The 21464-nt window shown below is 44.7% G+C and overlaps 1 pseudogene; it reads right to left on the bottom strand.

The window, feature by feature from the left end:
- LOC112072019 (ecto-NOX disulfide-thiol exchanger 1-like) overlaps positions 1 to 21464 on the bottom strand; it is a 95674-nt pseudogene that overhangs the window by 13328 nt on the left and 60882 nt on the right.

Raw genomic sequence — 21464 nt, forward strand, 5'->3', positions numbered from 1 at the left:
GAGCCTCATCGTGCCAGCCTGGGTTCGTGGATCCCATTGCATTTACCTCTACCACCCACCAACATATTGAGAATCATTGGGTGGGCTGTGATTTTGACACATTGTTTTTGTTGGTTTGTAGGGCCTCCTAGGTTAAATGCTGGCTATAGTGTAACCTGGTGTCTCCTTCACAGTGCTGTACAGTACTTACATCTCATACCTGCCGATTCATTTCCTTCAGGACTGACAAAGACAACATTCTACAATGGATGGCTTGCTTTGTGATACTAGACATACTATTGCATTTACATAAAATTTGTATTTTGTCATTAATCATTCATAACTCTTTTGGGAGTGTTGTATTTACTGTAGTCATCATTATTCTCCCCACCAGTAGAAGAATGTTGCCTTTAAAGCTTGGCTCTGTTCTGATTGCATACTGTCATATTCATCTTCAATAAACAACAGGAAATGTAATAAATAGTGTCATTATTACTACTGGACAAGTGCACAGTGACCAGGTCAACATTAAAACTACACCCCCTCATCATCCTCTACGTCCACTCTGGTGATTTAATTCATATCTCTGGGACTTTGCTTCATGGATTTTCATATTAAACCAACACCAGAGGACTATATAGCTCCGTTTTTCTTCTCGGTGTTGAGCATAACAAATAAGACTCTAAATAGTACCATTTAAACAGTCATAAGCCATTGATCAATCGTGCTGTTGTTTCATTATTTTTCCAGATGGTATTTCATATAATTTCAATATCAGTCCATAGTGTTCATTGACATTGTTTGAGAATGCCTGCTTGATTGACACTGTACTATGATGCCTACCTGGGAGGTACAGTAGGTAGATCAGCTGGTCCTGTAGTAAGTTCCAGACAGACACACAGAGGTTTCCTCAGGACACTGTACTGTACTTACCTCTGTCTGGTCTCTGACTACTGTCACCCTCCCTAACTACAGGCTCATCACTGCACAGCTGTGTAGAACAACTGGTCTTTAGTGCTATGTGAGAGGTACCTGTAGTTCTCTGTGTCTAGTAAGGGTTTAGGTCAATAAAGTGTTACAGGTAGTGCAGAGTGTGTCTAGTTAGATGCTTACACTGAGTCAGTATGGCCAGCAGGGAGTTTTTAAATGTCTCCTTGGCTAGCTCCATCTCTTCCTCATGCTGGGCCTTCTCACTCATCAGTCTCCGGACGTGGCTATTGGCCGACTGGATCATAGAGTAGAAGTGATTAGCCGACCGCCGGTTGACCTCACCACGGTCGATCCACGTGAACAGGACCGCAGTCGCTTCACTGAACTTATGGTCATCTGGAGGGGGATGATGGGGGAGAAGGAGGGGAGAGGTTTAAAGCTGGTGGTTTAATTTTTACGGCTAGGGGTTCCGCTAGCGGAACGTTTCGACAACATCTGGTGAAATTGCAGAGCGCAAAATTAAAAATAAATTATTAGAAATATTTAACTTTCATACAATCCCAAGTGCAATACACCAAAATACAGTTAATCCAGGCACCGTGTCAGATTTCAATAAGGCTTTATGGCGAAAGCAAACCATGCGATTATCTGAGGACAGCACCCCATCAAACAAACACATGGCAATCATATTTCAACCCGCCAGGCAAAACTCAGAAATAACGGTATAATTCATGCCTTACCTTTGAAGATCTTCTTCTGTTGGCACTCCAATATGTCCCATAAACTTCACAAATGGTCCTTTTGTTCGATTAATTCCATCGTTATATCCCCAAAATGTCAATTTATTTGGCGCGTTTGATTCAGAAAAACACCGGTTCCAACTCGCCCAACATGACTACACATTATCTAATAAATTACCTGTAATCTTGGTCCAAACATTTCAAACAACTTTCCTAATCAAACTTTAGGTATTTTAAAATGTAAATAATCGATCAAATTTAAGACGGAATAAACTGTATTCAATAGCGGATAAAATGCTTGCGCGCCCCAAACACAACAGTACACCAGACTCGACACTCAGTCTGAACAGCCATACTTCTTCATTACTCAAAAGAAAAACATAAACCAATTTCTAAAGACTGTTGACATCTAGTGGAAGCCCTAGGAACTGCAACCAGATGCCTCAGAAATCTAGATTCCCATAGAAATGCAATGGAAAACACAGTCACCTCAAAAAAGATTATTCCTGGATGGTTTGTCCTCGGGGTTTCGCCTGCCAAATAAGTTCTGTTATACTCACAGACATAATTTTAACAGTTTTAGAAACTTTTGAAAATTATATGCATATCCTAGCTTCTAGGCCTGAGTAGCAGGCAGTTTACTTTGGGCACGCTTTTCATCCGGACGTGAAAATACCACCCCCTATCCCAAACAGGTTTTAACGGTGAAGCTGAAAGCCTACAAAAATTCACTTGGGTATTCAAAGAAAGAAATTATATGGCGATGTACTTTGAAGAAATTCTACTTCTATCTTCCCCTCCGTGCTTCAGTGCACAGGAACTGAACAGCATGGGGAGGTTACCTATCAGACTGTTTAATATTTTCTGAGAGCCTGTGGATGAGACCACACAGTCTGTTCTGAACACAAAATGCATTTCTGGGTTTGAAACTGGTTGTTGAGCGAGCGTAGCCTCTAACTGTCTGTGTCTCGGTGGGCCTTTGTCGAGTGCATTTTTCACATTTGTATAATAATTGAAAAGTGCCACAGAGCCGTGTCCGATTGTACAGCGCAGAGTGAATTAGACATCGTTTAATGAGTTCAATACCCACTGCAACACGACCTGAGAGCACACAGATGCTTGGCTGAAAATACTTTTCACCTCACAGCTCTAGTCCTATTCAGGAGAGGCAGCAGCGTACAATCATACAGTCATATTATAATGCAGTCACATGAAGGTATTGTGGGCCAGCACAACACTGGGAATAATGAAAGTCTATTTCCCCTTTTCAATGAATAATCAAATAAAAATATCACACAGTGTTTTGCTATGTGTAATATTAATGGAAAGCTTAGTGAACTAAAAGTCTCTAGAGTAATAGCCAGTGGTGTAGTGTAGGGTAAACCTTTTTTATTGTGTGCGAGCGTTTACCCACCTAAAATGTGACACACACAAACACACACATACACACACACAAACAAACAAACACACACATACACTGACACACAAACAAACACACACATACACCGACACACAAACAAACACACACACACACACACTCTCTTGCTCGCCCTCTACCTTCCCCTCCTCTTTCTTCCATCTGTGACCACCAGTTAGCCTTCCTCTACTGCTGCAGCCTCAGTCTGAAGGCTAATAACATTCCTTCATAGCAGCAGCAGTTGTATTAACTTCTTATGGCTGCAGGGGCAGTATTGAGTAGCTTGGATGAAAGGTGCACAGAGGTGCCAATAGTAAACTGCCTGCTCCTCAGTCCCAGTTGCTAATATATGCATAGTATTATTCATATTGGATAGAAAACACTCTGAAGTTTCTAAAACTGTTTGAATGATGTCTGTGAGTATAACAGAACTCATATGGCAGGCAAAAACCTGAGAAAAAATCCAAACAGGAAGTGGGAATTCTGAGGTTGGTCGATTTAACCAAGACCCTATTGAATACACAGTGGGATATGGATGAGTTTGCACTTCCTACGGCTTCCACTAGATGTCAACAGTCTGTAGAACCTTGTCTGATGCCTCTACTGTGAGGTGGGGCCGAAGGAGACAGGAATTAGTCAGGTCTATCATGACCTGACCATGCTCTGACCATGCGCGTTCACATGAGAGGGAGCTCTGTTCCATCTCACATCTGAAGTCAATGTAATTCTCCGGTTGGAACGTTACTGAAGATTTATGTTAAAAACATTCTAAAGATTGATTCAATACATCGTTTGACATGTTTCTACTGACTGTTATGGAACTTTTTGACATTTCGTCTGCTTTTAGTGAACGCGCTTCCTGACTTTGGATTTGTTTACCAAACACGCTAACAAAATAGCTATTTGGACATAAATGATGAACATTACCGAACAAAACAAACATTTCTTGTGGAATTGGGAGTCCTGGGAGTGCATTCCGACGAAGATCAGCAAAGGTAAGTGAAGATTTATAATGCTTTTTATGAGTTTTGTTGAATGCACAATTTTGCGGGTAACTGTATGGCTTCCTTTTGTGGCTGAACGCTGTTCTCAGATTATTGAATATTGTGCTTTTGCCGTAAAGCTTTTGAAATCTGACACAGCGGTTGCATTAAGAACAAGTGTATATTTAATTCTATGTAAAACATGTATCTTTCATCAAAGTTTATGATGAGTATTTATTTTATTTGACGTGGCTCTCTGCAATTTCTCTGGATATTTTGAAGGCATTTCTGAACATGGCGCCAATGTAAACTGAGGTTTTTGGATATAAATATGAACTTTATCGAACAAAGCATATATGTATTGTGTAACATGAAGTCCTATGAGTGTCATCTGATAAAGATCATCAAAGGTTAGTGATTAATTTTATCTCTATTTCTGCTTTTTGTGACTCCTGTCTTTGGCTAGACAAGATTACAACAAGATTACCTTTAAAATGGTATAAGATACATGTATGTTTGAGGAATTTTAATTATGAGATTTCTGTTTGAATTTGGCGCACTGCACTTTCACTGGCTGTTGTCATATCATCCCGTTAACGGGATTGCAGCCATAAGAATTAAGAGAGAGACCGAGTAATGCTCTGTAATATGGTAATGAACATGTTTAAGCTATTTACCCGCCTGAGAATGTAAAAGCATTAACCAGAGGCTGTTTGAATGAATATGATTATGGAGAAACAGAACACTTTCAAACACCACTCTGAACAGAGAGCAGAGACAGTGGAACAGGGTGACAAGGAAGATATGAGAGAGAGAGAGAGAGAGAGAGAGAGAGAGAGAGAGAGAGAGAGAGAGAGAGAGAGAGAGAACGACCACAGGTAAATTCCACAAAGCTGTGAACGATCTGAGAGACAAGGCTAAGAAGGACATTCATGCCATCAATAGGACATAAATTCAATTAGGATCTAAGCTAAAAAATACTTGCATCAGTTGTAGAACCCATACCCTTTATGGTTGTGAGGTCTGGGGTCCGCTCACCACCAAGAATTCACAAATGGACAAACACAAATTGAGACTCTGCATGCAGAATTCTGCAAAACATCCTCTGTGTACACATAAAACACACAAATAATTAGGCCGATAACAGCAGAATTAGGCCGATAAGCAGAATAGGCCGATACCCGTAATTATCAAAATCCAGAAAATAGTTGTTAAATTCTACAACAAAGCCATAAACTACAGAGGGATGAACCTGGAGAAGAGTCCACCAAGAAAGCTGGTCCTGGGGCTCTGTTTACAAACACAAACAGACCCCACCAGACCGGACAGCAACACAATAGACCCAAACCATCGTCTTCTGCTGGTGGGAAATGTGTGTTGTCCTGTCTCCTTTACTCCCATATCTACTGGGTGAAATACCACAATGTGCGATCACACGCATCAATATTTGTGACCTGTTGCCACAAAGAAAGGGCAACCAGTGCGGAACAAACACCATTGTTAAAATACAATATTTATGTTTATTTATTTTCCCTTTTGTACTTTAACCATTTGCACATTTTACAACATTGTATATACAGTGGGGCAAAAAGTATTTAGTCAGCCACCAATTGTGCAAGTTCTCCCACTTAAAAAGATGAAGAGGCCTGTAATTTTCATCATAGGTACACTTCAACTATGACAGACAAAATGAAGAAAAAAAATCCAGAAAATCACATTGAAGGATTTTTATTGAATTTATTTGCAAATTATGGTGGAAAATAAGTATTTAGTCAATAAACAAAGTGTATCTCAATATTTTGTTATATACCCTTTGTTGGCAATGACAGAGGTCAAACGTTTTCTGTAAGTCTTCACAAGGTTTTCACACACTGTTGCTGGTATTTTGGCCCATTCCTCCATGCAGATCTCCTCTAGAGCAGTGATGTTTTGGGGGCTGTTCCTGGGCAACACGGACTTCAACTCCCTCCAAAGATTTTCTATGGGGTTGAGATCTGGAGACTGGCTAGGCCACTCCAGGACCTTGAAATGCTTCTTACGAAGCCACTCCTTCGTTGCCGCGGCGGTGTGTTTGGAATCATTGTCATGCTGAAAGACCCAGCCACGTTTCATCTTCAATGCCCTTGCTGATGGAAGGAGGTTTTCACTCAAAATCTCACGATACATGGCCCCATTCATTCTGTCCTTTACACGGATCAGTCGTCCTGGTCCCTTTGCAGAAAAACAGCCCCAAAGCATGGATTTCCACCCCATGCTTCACAGTAGGTATGGTGTTCTTTGGATGCAACTCAGCATTCTTTGTCCTCCAAACACGACGAGTTGAGTTTTTACCAAAAAGTTATATTTTGGTTTCATCTGACCATATGACATTCTCCCAATCTTCTTCTGGATCATCCAAATGCTCTCTAGCAAAACTTCAGACGGGCCTGGACATGTACTGGCTTAAGCAGGGGACACGTCTGGCACTGCAGGATTTGAGTCCTGGCGGCGTAGTGTGTTACTGATGGTAGGCTTTGTTTCTTTGGTCCCAGCTCTCTGCAGGTCATTCACTAGGTCCCCCCGTGTGGTTCTGGGATTTTTGCTCACCGTTCTTTGATCATTTTGACCCCACGGGGTAGATCTTGCGTGGAGCCCCAGATCGAGGGAGATTATCAGTGTTCTTGTATGTCTTCCATTTCCTAATAATTGCTCCCACAGTTGATTTCTTCATACCAAGCTGCTTACCTATTGCAGATTCAGTCTTCCCAGCCTGGTGCAGGTCTACAATTTTGTTTCTGGTGTCCTTTGACAGCTCTTTGGTCTTGGCCATAGTAGAGTTTGGAGTGTGACTGTTTGAGGTTGTGGACAGGTGTCTTTTATACTGATAACAAGTTCAAACAGGTGCCATTAATACAGGTAACGAGTGGAGGACAGAGGAGCCTCTTAAAGAAGAGTTACAGGTCTGTGAGAGCCAGAAATCTTGCTTGTTTGTAGGTGACCAAATACTTATTTTCCACCATAATTTGCAAATAAATTCATTAAAAATCCTACAATGTGATTTTCTGGATTTTTTTCCCTCATTTTGTCTGTCATAGTTGAAGTGTACCTATGATGAAAATTACAGGCCTCTCTCATCTTTTTAAGTGGGAGAATTGCACAATTGGTGGCTGACTAAATACTTTTTTGCCCCACTGTATACATATAATGACATTTGTAATGTCGTTATTCTTTTGGAACTTCTGTGAGTGTAATGTGTACTGTTCATTTTATTGTTTATTTCACTTTTGTATATCATACTTCACTTGCTTTGGCAATGTTAACATGTGTTCCCATGCCAATAAAGCCCTTGAATTGAATTGAAATGAGAGAGAGAAAGAGAGAGGGGGGGGGATATTAGCAGGAAGCACAGAATGGGAAAAGAAATGAAGCACCAGCAATGGAAAAGGAGACAGGACAACACACATTTCCCACCAGCAGAAGACGATGGTTGGGTCTAATTGTGTTGCTGTCCTGGGGCAATGTGGGTCTGTTTGTGTTTGTGAACAGAGCCCCAGGACCAGCTTGCTTAGGGACTCTTCTCCAGGTTCATCTCTCTGTAGGTGATTCGCTCTGTCCCTGTCTCTTTCTGTCTCTCTGTGTCTCTCTGTCTCTCTGTCTCTCTCCAAGCCCCCCCCCCCCCCCAACGTGAGGCTGCCTAGGAAAGAGGGAACACACCTGCCTCGGGTTATTTACGTCTCTCTGTCTGTTCGGTAAAGAACAGATGATAACACAGCATGATGTCGTAGATCTCTGTCCAGGAATGTTCACATGCTGCTATGATGGTTAGTGTAACACAATAGATGGATAATGAAGGGAAGGGAAGCCATGACTGTACTTCTCATGCAGAGAGAGAATGGGTAGTGTGTCTGAGAGAGCTCTAGCAGACAGAGTGAGATCCATAACTCATTTAGATAGAGAAGAAATTAGAAACGAAAACTGTATTTTTGTAACATAACATGATTGTGTCGATTTTTTTTTCAATATCAAATCACCATAACATCAAGGGAATGTTCCATTACTCTGTCTGTACTACACTAAGATATCAATCATGAGAATGTATGTTTCATTGTTTCCATACTGTGAATAAGGACCAGGAATAAATGAAGCATGTCTGAGTATGTAATACAAGCTTGGACCAGTTTACAGATTACACACGTTTCACACCACCATGGTCCATCTGCAGCACACACACTGAGCGTCAGCTGTGGGATGGGTGGCTATAAGAGGCACAGAACAGCCAGACAACATCAGTACTTCATCAGTACTTCATCAGTACTTCATCATAAAAACCAAACAACACCGCCGAATCTGGGCTCAGAGCGACCATCCTCATTTGTCCTCTCACCTTTCAATCTCTCCGCAAGCAGTCCTGCCTCGTGGTCTGAGAAGTGCATGATGGGAGGTGGCGAGGGTGGTCGGAAAAGTCTTCGTGGATCTTGCGTCGGTGTCGTTCCTCCCTGGCCAGCATGCTCTGTTGACATTCCCACTCATACAGGTCGTCTCTGGCCTGAGCAAAGTCCACGTGCATCCTCCCTGAGTCCTTCTTATCTGTACTGGAGCCAATACGCATCCGGTACCCTGGAGAAACAGGGCATTTAGAGGTCGGGTACACTAAACACAACCATACAGAGACATTCAACACAGGTACACAGACAAACATACTGTGGACAAATGATGTATACAGTCATGTAAACTCATACTCCCACAGTCAGATACACTCAAAGTATACAGTATTACAAATGCTTACATTCTCTACCCCATATACCACCAGAAAGATCATTAGCAAATCGAAAGGACAAACTCTACATTTTCAACTATTCATAATGCAAAACTATTCATGTAGTCCTCCTCATCAATAGGCGCATCTCCAGCCTGCATAGCTACAGTCTATTTCTGCTCCTGTCTTGGCGTAACGGCTTTAAGTGTTGAGCTTCAGGACACAAGGTCACTGTTTTTACTCCTCTACAGTGTTAGTATCGTTAATACTTATTCTATTAAAAAGGAATACTTTAAAACTGCTGCAAATACATAGTTATGCTGACCACTGACCAGAGAGGTAGAGCATCTCATTTGTGTGTTGTGTGTATAGTATAGCATTGGCATAGTATAGTACAGTATATTATGTGTATAGTATTCTATTTGTATAGTATAGTATAGTATAGTATAGTACTGACCAGAGAGGTAGAGGGACTTGTCCACCATGAACTCCTCACTGAAGCGGATGTGACAGAAGTTCTTCTTGCTCTTCCTGATGGCGATGATGTCACCACACGGATCAAACACCTCCCTGATGATCTCCTCGCTGGCATTCTCCGGCAGACCCCCCACAAACACTGTCTTACACCCTGGGGGGCGCTCCCGTGTTGACGGAGGAGGCAGGTCTGGAACATCATGCATGCTCAGGTCACATCTGGTGACAACTCTTGACCATAGTCCATATATCAATGTATTTATATTAATTTAGACGGAAAGGATAGAACAGCATGCAAGTGGGGTGCGTGTCTGTGTGTGTGTGTGTGTGTGTGTGTTGTGTGTGTGTGTGTGTGTGTGTGTGGTGTGTGTGTGTGTGTGTGTGTGTGTGTGTGTGTGTGTGTGTGTGTGTGCATGGGTGGACGTGTTTAACTATACTTGTGTTTAACCCTACAAGAATAGTAAACAAACAGAAATTTGACCAACGGGACACTTTTCTTAGTCCCCACAAGGTCAAATGCTATTTTTAGGGGTTTAGTGTTAGGGTTAGAATTAGGTTTAGGGTTAGAATTAGGTTAAGGGTTAGGAGCTAGGGTTAGTAGCTAGGGTTAGGGTACAGGTTATGTTTAGGGGTTAGGATTTTGAGTGGGAATGAATTGTGTGTCCCCACATGGTTAGCTGTACAAGACGGTGTGTGTGTGTGTGTGTGTGTTGGTGCGTGTGCGAGTCTTACTGGGGTTCTGGGGGAACAGGGTGCAGCTCTGGCAGTGGATGATCTCCTTGATGATGGGGGGACCAGGGGGACCAGGGGGACCAGAGACCAGGCTGATACCTGCCATCATGGGGTTGATGGGAGCTAGGAGACCCAGCCCTGGATCAAAACCCTGGATACAGATAGAATCTGGAGGAGAGAGGGAGGAGAAAAAGAGTTTGTCTGGAGGAGAGGAGAGGAGGGAGAGAAGAGGAGCAATGAGACCCAGCTCTGGTTTAATTAAAGGCTTGGTTACAGGTACTGTATGGAGGAAACAGGGAGAGAGAGACACTTATTAATATCTTCAGAACACAGCATGATGAGACTGGGAGAATGAACAAGACAGAAATATCCCTTGCTGCTTGTCTCAGGCCCTATACAGTCACACAGGGTATGAGAGAGAGAACAGACACTGATCTACCTTAGAGTAGAAACCAATCTGACTGCAGCTGTCACACAAGCCTGTTGCTACTGTGAGGATACAGATAGTCATGGATACAGATTTAAAATGGAAGAATGTAGAACTGCAACTTCATATTTATGAAATCCTCAATCAAGTCCTCACTGCAGATTTGAGTTTGTCAGCAAAGGTGAGTGTGAAGAGTGTGTGTGTAGGAGGGAGAATGATTCTATTTGATGCTGTCACAAAGATTCCAGTGCTCAACATGAGTCCCTACACTGCAGTATTTACTATCCTAACAGGCTGCAAAGCAAAGAATCACCTCTACTGGCTGTGTCTGGCGAAGCCTCGAAGAGAAAGCGTCTGGCGTTGTGAAGCCAAGTGTGTTTTATTAAAGAGGAGGAGTTTTTAAGAGGAGCAGCAAATCCTTGAGGTTGTAGAGAGAAGCAAACGAGGAAATATATCTGGAAGATTATCTCAGATAAATCTGCTGAGTCACGATCAGGAGTAATCTGAGATTGTGTGGATCTGTGGAAAACTAATTTAAATGTTCGCTGTGGTGATCTGAACAGGTACATGACATGTCTCCTCTCCCCACGTTCATCTGTGATGATCTGAACAGGTAAATGATATGTCTCCTCTCCCCACGTTCATCTGTGATGATCTGAAAGGTATGATATGTCTCTTCCCCAAGTTCATCTGTGATGATCTAACAGGTACATGCATGTATCTCCTACCAACGTTCATCTGGAAGATCTGAACGGTAACATGGGACTGTCTCCTCCCCATCGTTCATCTCCGTTGATATCTTGATTGAAAGGTACAATGACATTTTCTCTCCCACGTTATGCTGGTGTTGATGATCTGAAACAGGTAGAGATGAACATGTCTCTCTCCCACGTATCAGTCTGTGATGATTGAACAGGGTAATGACATGTCATCTCCACGTCATCTGTGTGATCTGAACAGGTAAATGACATGTCTCCTCTCCCGTTCATCTGTGATGATTGAACAGGTACATGAATGTCTCCTTTCCCACTTCATCTGTGAGATCTGACAGGTTAATGACATTGTCTCCTCTCCCGTTCATCCTGTGATGATCTGAACAGGTACATGACATGTCTCCCTCCCACGTTCATCTGTGATGATTGACAGGTAAATTGGACCGTCTCTTCCCCACGTTCATCTGTGATGATCTGAACAGGTAAATGACATGTCTCCTCTCCCCACGTTCATCTGTGATGATCTGAACAGGTAATTTACATCATCCACTAACGCTGTTTCTCTTTTCCTCTCTCTTTGTTCTGGACTTTTCTTTTACCCTCCTGGTGAAAATAATTCAAGGCTGTTAGTTTTCCTCATTGGCCCCGGCCGTGCTCTGTTACGTCTGCCAGGGTAAGAGAGTTCACACTTTGTTTATTTGTCATTGTTTCATCTCTCTCTCTCTCTCTCTTTCTTTTCCTCTCCTCCCTCCCTCTGTTCTCCCCCTTTACTCAGCAGGTTTGTGTATACGGCTGGACGCTGAGTTTGCTGGGCTCTGGATCTCCCCTCAGGAAACAGCTGCTCGTAATTACTGTGAAGGTGAGACGTCATCCATCACACACACTCCATAACCCCCAATATGTTTCTCCTCCTCTTCTCCCCCACTCTCTTTTCTTTCCCTTCGCTCTCTCTCCTCCGGTCTCTGAGCTGTCCCCCAGTCTCTCATTCCCTCTCTCTCATTTCAGTTCTCTCTCTCTCTCTTGGACCTGAGGTCTGTACTCCAGGAGGATATCAGTCTTAATCCGTCTTTTCCTTGGCGCTGGGGAAGGAGGATCCAGTCCAGCTGTCCAGTCGTCCCTGCTGTCTCTCAGCTCATTAAGGAGGAGAAGGACTGTACAGTACTGACCCGATGGAACTACAGTGACGATGGGCTGCTCTGCTTCCTTCCTTCCTTCCTTCCTTCCTTCCTTCCATCCTTTCCCAAATTAATCCCAGATCTGAGAGGGTTGGATAGGTGAAACCAATCAAATCAACCAGTCAAACTGTGCCTTGACTTTCCAGTCACGTACAGATCTGTGTTTTCCTCAAGAAATACATAACCTATCACACTTAATGCAGTGACCCCACCCCCCCGAGTGAAATAATAGTTCTATATATACGGTTTCATATTACAATAGATTTTCTCCATACAACTCTCAGCTTTCCTGAGTTAAATCCATGTATTCAGTTATTCAGGGCTTACACAAACTCAGCCTCCAAATCTCCTTCCGTGCTCTTCTAATGAACATCACAATGCAGCTCTCACAATGACATCTAAGAGGGCTGCAACATATAGGGACTGAACACAGTGGAACTATCCAAATCCTTAGAGAAAATCACTTTGTTAATGGATTTCATGAAACAAGTTGAAGTCCAAATAAAATGGTAGAGTACCTGTACATTTGAAGGAGCTTAGCGTTTTTCATATAAATCCATCAGTGAAAACATAATAGCAGTGAGATCAGTGTGGTTACATTTCAACCACAGACTCACTAGGGATCATGACAGAGGCCCAAACTATAGGTACTCAACATGTATAGTATTACATATGATCCATATAATATAAGAGAGGTTCCTTTTGTTAGAGACTTGAATAACATTAGAGAGGACTGAGAACAAAACATACATATTTATTACAACCAGATGTTGGGGACATTTTAAAGCTGAGTGTTTAAAGCCCTGTCCTCCTTAACTGTTGTAACAGTCTTATTGGTCTGGAAGAACCACACTCGGCTAGTTCTCACAGTGTGTGTGTGTGCGTGTGTGTGTGGTGGGGGGGGGGGGGGGGGGGTTGTACATGTGTACTGTTGTGTGTCTGGGGTTGTACATGTGTACCTGTGTGTGTGTCTGGGGTTGTACATGTGTACAAAGAAGCATTCTTGCGTTCTAACTACCCGCTATTCAAAGTGTTCTGAACAAATTACACTGCTCAAAAAAATTAAGGGAACGCTTAAACAACACAATGTAACTCCAAGTCAATCACACTTCTGTGAAATCAAACTGTCCACTTAGGAAGCAACACTGATTGACAATAAATTTCACAATGTTGTTGTGCAAATGGAATAGACAAAAGGTGGAAATTATAGTCAATTAGCAAGACACCCCCAATAAAGGAGTGGTTCTGCAGGTGGTGACCACAGACCACTTCTCAGTTCCTATGCTTCCTGGCTGATGTTTTGGTCACTTTTGAATGCTGGCGGTGCTTTCACTCTAGTGGTAGCATGAGACGGAGTCTACAACCCACACAAGTGGCTCAGGTAGTGCAGCTCATCCAGGATGGCACATCAATGCGAGCTGTGGCAAGAAGGTTTGCTGTGTCTGTCAGCGTAGTGTCCAGAGCATGGAGGCGCTATCAGGAGACAGGCCAGTACATCAGGAGACGTGGAGGAGGCCGTAGGAGGGCAACAACCCAGCAGCAGGACCGCTACCTCGCCTTTGTGCAAGGAGGATTAGGAGGAGCACTGCCAGAGCCCTGCAAAATGACCTCCAGCAGGCACAAATGTGCATGTGTCTGCTCAAACGGTCAGAAACAGACTCCATGAGGGTGGTATGAGGGCCCGAGGTCCACAGGTGGTGGTAGGGCTTACAGCCCACACCGTGCAGGATGTTTGGCATTTGCCAGAGAACACCAAGATTGGCAAATTCGCCACTGGGCCCTGTGCTCTTCACAGATGAAAGCAGGTTCACACGCACATGTGACAGACGTGACAGAGTCTGGAGACGCCGTGGAGAACGTTCTGCTGCCTGCAACATCTCCAGCATGACCGGTTTGGCGGTGGGTCAGTCATGGTGTGGGGTGGCATTTCTTTGGGGGGCCGCACAGCCCTCCATGTGCTCGCCAGAGGTAGCCTGCCTGCCATTAGGTACGGAGATGAGATCCTCAGACCCTTGTAAGACCATATGCTGGTGCGGTTGGCCCTGGGTTCTTTCTAATGCAAGACAATGCTAGACCTCATGTGGCTGGAGTGTGTCAGCAGTTCCTGCAAGAGGAAGGCTTGATGCTATGGACTGGCCCGCCCGCCATCCGCAACCTCATCAGGAGCATGCCCAGGCGTTGTAGGGAGGTCATACAGGTCATTGACTTGTTTTAAGGACATTACATCAAAGTTGGATCAGCCTGTAGTGTGGTTTTCCACTTTAATTTTGAGTGTGACTCCAAATCCAGACCTCCATGGGTTGATAAATTTGATTTCCATTGATKATTTTTGTGTGATTTTGTAGTCAGCACATTCAACTATGTAAAGAAAAAAGTATTTAATAAGAATGTTTCATTCATTCAGATCTAGGATGTGTTATTTTAGTGTTCCCTTTATTTTTTTGAGCAGTGTATTAAGGGAATCGTTCACAAACATTGGCACATTCTAAAATCCGATGATAGTCTCGGTAATGTGTTTTCGGACCTTCCCTTGGTCGTATTCTCGTGGGGCAGAAATCTCAGAGACTAATTGGTACACTCTGATTTACCACACCAAGATATCCCTGAACAACGTCTATTTGCGCCCCTACTGGATGGAAACTACAAGTGTAATGGCTGTGCTCAATGCAATGGCACTTACAAATGTAGATCCTTCAAACACCCTCAAACAGGGAAACAGATCCCAATCAAACGTGCTGTCACGTGTTCCACTAAGGCAGTTATTTATCTTATAACTTGTCCTTGTGGTAAAAATTATGTGGGTAAAACAAAGCGCGAATTAAAAGTATGTATCTTGGAGCATCGTAGCACCATTGTCACGTTCTGACCTTAGTTCCTTTTTTATGTCTTTATTTTGGTTTGGTCAGGGCGTGAGTTGGGGTGGGCATTCTATGTTTTGTTCTATGTGTTGTATTTCTGGGTTTGGCCTAGTATGGTTCCCAATCAGAGGCAGCTGTCAATCGTTGTCTATGATTGAGAACCATACTTAGGTAGCCTGTTCCCACCTGTGTTGGTGGGTAGTTGTTTCCTGTTTTGTGTTTGTTTCACCATTCAGGACTGTTTTGGTTTTCTTTGTCATTCACTTTGTTATTTTTGTCTTTTTTCGTGTTCTGTTATATTAAAGTAACATGGACACTTACCACGCTGCATTTTGGTCTGATCCTTCATATTCCTCATCAGAAGAGGAAGACAACCGTTACAGAACTACCCACCACAAACGGACCAAGCAGCGTGGTAACAAAGAGCAGCGCGATCTGGAGAAATGGACATGGGAGGAGATATTGGAAGGCAAGGGACCCTGGGCACAGGCTGGGGAATATCGCCGCCCCAAAGAAGAACTGGAGGCAGCTAAAGCTGAGCGGCGGCGATATGAGGTAAGGCAGCGCAACAGGCACGAGAGGCAGAACCCACATTTTTTTTAGGGGGGGCACACGGGGATATTGGCGGAGTCAGGCGATAGACCTGAGCCAACTCCCCGTGCTTACCGGAAGAAGTGCAGTACTGGTCAGGCACCGTGTCAAGCGCACGGTGTCGCCAGTACGCGCTCATAGCCCGGAGCGCTATAGGCCAGCCCCCCGCAAGTGCCATGCGAGAGTGGGCATCCAGCCAGGACGTATTGTGCCGGCTCAGCGTGTTTGGTCTCCGGTACGCCGTTTGGCCCAGGGTATCCTGCGCCGGCTCTGCGTGCTGTGTCTCCGGGGCGCTGGGAGGGTGCAGTGCGCCCTATGCCTGCGCTCCGCCCGACCTGGGCGAATGTGGGCATTGAGCTTAAGGGAGAGGTGCGAGTGGTATGCACCAGATCTCCAGTGCTCCTCCACAGCCCGGTTCAACCTGTGCCTGCACTCTGGAGGGTCCGGGCTAAAGTGGTCATCCAGCCTGGAGGAGTGGTGCCAAGGCTGCACACCAGAGCTCCAGTGCTCCCCCACAGCCCGGTCCATCTGGTGCCTCCTCCACGCACCAGGCCTCCTGTAGGTCTCCCCAGCCTGGTGGGCCCTGTGGCAGCCCCACGCACCAGGCTGTCTCTGCGTCTCCTCCCTCCAGAGTCTTCCTCCAGTCCGGACCCTCCAGCGATGCCCTCCAATCCAGAGCCTCCAGAGTCTCCCTCCTGTCCGGAGCTGCCAGAGTCTCCCTCCTGTCCGGAGCTGCCAGAGTCTCCCTCCTGTCCGGAGCTGCCAGAGTCTCCCTCCTGTCCGGAGCTGCCAGACGCGCTGAGCTGGCACAATCCGCCCTGGCTCAAGACCTGAGCAAATTCCCCGTGCTTACCGGAAGCAGCGTGGTACTGGTCAGGCACCGCCTGACTCCGCCAATCTCCCCGTGTGCCCCCGCCCCCAAAAAATTGGGTCTGCCTCTCGTGCCTGCTGCGCTGCCTTGCCTCATATCGCTGCCTTGCCTCTCAGCTTTAGCTGCCTCCAGCTCTTTTTTCGGGCGCCGATATTCCCCAGTCTGTCTCCAGGGTCCCTTACCGTCCAATATCTCCTCCGATATCCAGGAGTCCTGAACCCTCTGCTCCTCCATACCACGCTGCTTGATCCTTTGGTGAAAAGGACAACTACCCAGAAAACAACTACCCACCAAACACAAGTGGAAAAAGGCTACCTAAGTATGGTTCTCAATCAGAGACAACGATAGACAGCTGCCTCTGATTGAGAACCACACCTGGCCAAACACACAGAAAAGAAAACATAGAACACACAACATAGAATGCCCACCCCAACTCACGCCCTGACCAACAAAAATAGAGACATAAAAAGGATCTCTAAGGTCAGGGCGTGACAGTACCTATGTGTGTCTGGGGGGGTTGTATATGTGTACCTGTGTGTGTCTGGGGTTGTACATGTGTACCTGTGTGTGTCTGGGGTTGTACATGTGTACCTGTGTGTGTCTGGGGTTGTACATGTGTACCTGTGTGTGTGGTTGTACATGTGAACCTGTGTGTGGGGGGGTTCTACATGTGCACCTGGGTGTGTGTGTGTGGGGGGGGGAGGTACATGTGAACCTGTGTGTCTGGGGGTTGAAGTGCAACACTGAGTGTGGGGGTTGTACATGTGTACCTGTGTGGGGGGGTTGTACATGTGTACCTGGGTGTGTGTGTGTGGTTGTACATGTGTACCTGTGTGTGTGTGCATAGGCCAAAACATCATCCAGTGAGAATCTATTAAGCAAAGTCACCTCACGAGAAGCGCCGCTAGTCATCCTGAAGCTCAGTCATGATGGATTTCTCAGACCTCTCAAGACTATGACCGAAATCTGCTCATGAATCTGCTCATGAATTTTTATCAGATGTATTTCTCTCTATCCTCGCTGGCTACGCTGTCAAAATGGTAATTACAATAGGATGCACACACACACACATGCTATCACACACCATTAGCATCAGCAGAGAGACAGACACATGTAGTCAGGCCATTAGAAAAGAGACCAGAGAGATTTTATTTTGTATTGTTCCTATCCTCAGTCAGTCTCTCTGCACGGACTGAACAACGTGTAGTTAATAATGTCTTATCTAGCTGCTGATGGGGGACACAACAATTAGCAGCGCTGGTTTGGCAGAGCATGCTGCATTCTGGATATCCTGCCACAGGGGTATAGGCTAAGGTATCTATCTAGTTCTAGAGTAATCATTGACTGTCCTGCCCTGAGTGGGTGGAGCTGTGGAGGTGATTGAGTAGTAGGATGCCACCATGGAGGCTCTGGATGGAAGTGCCCAGTTCACCTGATGCCTTTACCATCTTCTCAAACGTTTCAAAACACGGGGACTCTTTCTTTTCTTATGGCCTTGACAATACTGAGAAATTAGAATGAAGAGTTTGTTAGCAGAGGAGAGGGGGATAAGGGAGGAGAGTGAGGACGATGAGAAGGGGTGAGATGGAGGCCTGCCAATGCTCTACCTGAGACCAGCTGCTGCCTGCCGAGGCCCATGGGTACGATGCCCAGGTTGTTCATGGCGGTGGCCCAGGCACCGTGGTCGTTCACCACATAGTCATGGGCACTGAGGTGCTGCTCCGGCCCCAGGCTCCTCAGGCTCCCTACACCATCTGCTGCTGCAGGGGACAGGAGAAACAGGAGGGTTAGGAAGAGGAAGGAGAAGACCAGAGATGTAGTTAACATATTAGTGAAGGTGTAGTAGCTAGTGTTATAGTCCGTACCGCTGGCCATAGCAGGTCCTGTGTGCTCCTCTCTCTGGGTCTACCTCCCAGAGGTCTGCTCAGAACCACAGCTCCCTCAGGCTGCACACCAGACCAGGACAGGACGGAGAGATAAGGAGAAGGATAGTTGGATGGAGGACTCCCAGTTAAAGATAGGATCCCATCTATCCTCTGATAAATCCTGGGGATGAAAAAGAGAGCAGTTCAGTCAAGCAGCTTAAATCAATGTTTTTCAATCAAACCGTTGCAGCTTAAGATAGCATTAGAACAATGCAATCAGAAAGACATTGTTACTGATGTCCTACTTCCGCCCATACAGAGACAACCATGCACACATTAAGCATTACAGCCCCCCCTCTCTCCCCTCTCTCTCTCCCCTCTCTCTCTCTCCCCTCTCTCTCTACAAAGCTCCCTGCCATCCAGGACCTCTATATCAGGCGGTGTGAAAGAAGACCCGGAAAAATCATCAAAGACTCCAGCCACCCAAGCCACTATTTTCTCTGCTGCCGTACGGCAAGAGGTACCGGGGCATCAAGTCTGACACCAACAGGCTCTTAAGAAATTGCCTATTTATTGCCTTAACTCCCTTATCTTACCTCATTTGCACTCACTGTATATAGACTTTTGTTTTCTTTGTTCTACTGTATTATTGACTGTATATGTTGTTTATTCCATGTGTAACTCTGTGTTGTTGTATGTGTCGAATTGCTATGCTTTATCTTGGCCAGGTCGCAGTTGCAAATGAGAACTTGTTCTCAACTAGCCTACCTGGTTAAATAAAGGTGAAATAAAATAAAAAATAAATCAAATTAAACAACTTCTATCCCCAAGCAATACGACTGATAAATAGCTAACAAAATAGCTACACGGACCATCTGCGTTAACCTTGCATCTTTATTGACCTTTTATTTCAATCTTTGCACTGTTGCTATGCATACTCTGATGGTCCTTCTCACTCACACACACTGTCACTCCAACACACATACAAACACTCACTCCATCACTTGCTCACTCACACATAATATGCACATACATTTATCCTGACTCTACACACCCACTCACATACAAGCTGCTGCTACTCTGTTTATCAAATCTAATGTATTTATAAATCAAATCAAATGTATTTATAAAGCCCTTTGTACATCAGCAGATGTCACAAAGTGCTATACAGAAACCCAGCCTAAAACCCCAAACAGCAACCAATGCAGATGTAGAAGCACGGTGGCTAGGAAAAACTCCCTTATCATATATTCTGTTGCCTAGTTCCCTTACCCCTATATGTATCTACCTAGATCATTCCAGTATCCCTGCACATGTAAATATGGTATTGGAACTGACTTTAAATATTTCCTGAATATAGTATGCTTACTTACTTACTTAATTGTGTATTTCTTATTTCAGTTTTTTTTCTAGCAATAGATTGTTATTGTTATTGCATTGTTGGGTTTTGAGTTTTGCAAGAAAGACATTAAAACTTGAAACATGAAACTCTCTCACTCACACACCTCCAAATGAGACCCAGCTGACCAGCCACTCAGTTGCCATGACATCACGTTATCCTGCTTTCTGTCAAATGTCTTATGGGCTGTGTCAGCGATGACCTTTAACCCCTAACCCTCCCACCTAATTACACCGCCCCCCAGACCCCATAACACTGCCAACAGCCACAGCCATACTGTCATCTTTAAAATCAATGGTTTTGAGTAGGAACGTCCCATTTCCCTGTGAAATGTGCCAGAATTCTGATTGATCCCTGATTAACACAATGAGGTAATTGAGGAATGTGACCCTCTACAGTAAGCCAATGAACACAGGACTCTATAGAGGATTCTATTCCATCAACATAATTAACCACTAGTTCTTCAAGGAAAGGCTGAATAGCATTCTGTCCATGGTGTGAAAAAGCAGTTGAGATCTTATTCCATGTTTCCTGTTACAAAGCGTGTTGTTCTCTGTGTGGTTCCTAAGGGGCTCTAGTTAGCTGCAGTGTGATCTGTATTCCGCTCACGCCTCCACCGTCGTCTCAGACCACCCCGCAGTAATTATCATTATTCAACTCTGACACCAGGAAATGAAGTCAGCCCAGCTACACCATCCAGATGTAATTAAGACACAATCATATGAACAGTTTTTCATTAACAACAGTTGCCTTCCTTCAAAAGCTTTGGGATGCGATGCCCGTTTCTGAAACGTTTCCCCTCACTAGGGTGACAAACAGTTATTTTTGGATTTACCTGCTGTATGTCAACACATTACTGTGTTTTCAGGCTGATAGGACCTGCCACTGTTCTCATCACAAGCACATTACAAACACTGAGCAGCGCTTCAAATAATAATGGCACACAGACACACAGTGGAAGTAGAATTGCAATCAGGCCTATAAGGGAGGTGGATACATTTCGGGATTGTGAAAACAAGTCATTGTGAGGACAGTTCCACAGCTGTCTTATAATAAATATCTCATAACATCTTATAACAGCTTGTAACTCCAGTCCTGGTCAGGTATGAGGCCTATGTCATTGTTATGACTCTGGGCTTTTAGCAGCATCAGCCCAGTTCAGAGCCTACTACGTTGAACAGCTTTTTACACAATAACTGCTATACTGTATACTGTTCCTATTCATAGACAATCATGTATCCAATGGGCCACAGCAGACAACATCTACTCTACTATCACACGGGGGGCAAACACTAGGCTAGATTTTATCCTCCACTGTCTGTCTTCCGGCTCTTCTTCTCTCCCTCCCTCTCATTCTTTCTCTTTCTCTCTATCTCTCCAGGTGGTGCCAGCGTGCTGAGTAGTGAGGTAATGTAGCATCACAAACATAAAGACATGCACCCCCCCTCTCTCCTCCCTCTGCTCCTGTTCTCTCTCTCCTCTCCACCGTCTTCACTGCAGCCTGATGGAACATCTTACCCTCCTGACAAGTGACAAGGCTGTTTCTCTTCACCCCTCTGCATCACCCCCCCCCCC

Source organism: Salvelinus sp. IW2-2015, unplaced genomic scaffold (assembly GCF_002910315.2).
Source record: "Salvelinus sp. IW2-2015 unplaced genomic scaffold, ASM291031v2 Un_scaffold1803, whole genome shotgun sequence".
Lineage (NCBI taxonomy): Eukaryota > Metazoa > Chordata > Actinopteri > Salmoniformes > Salmonidae > Salvelinus > Salvelinus sp. IW2-2015.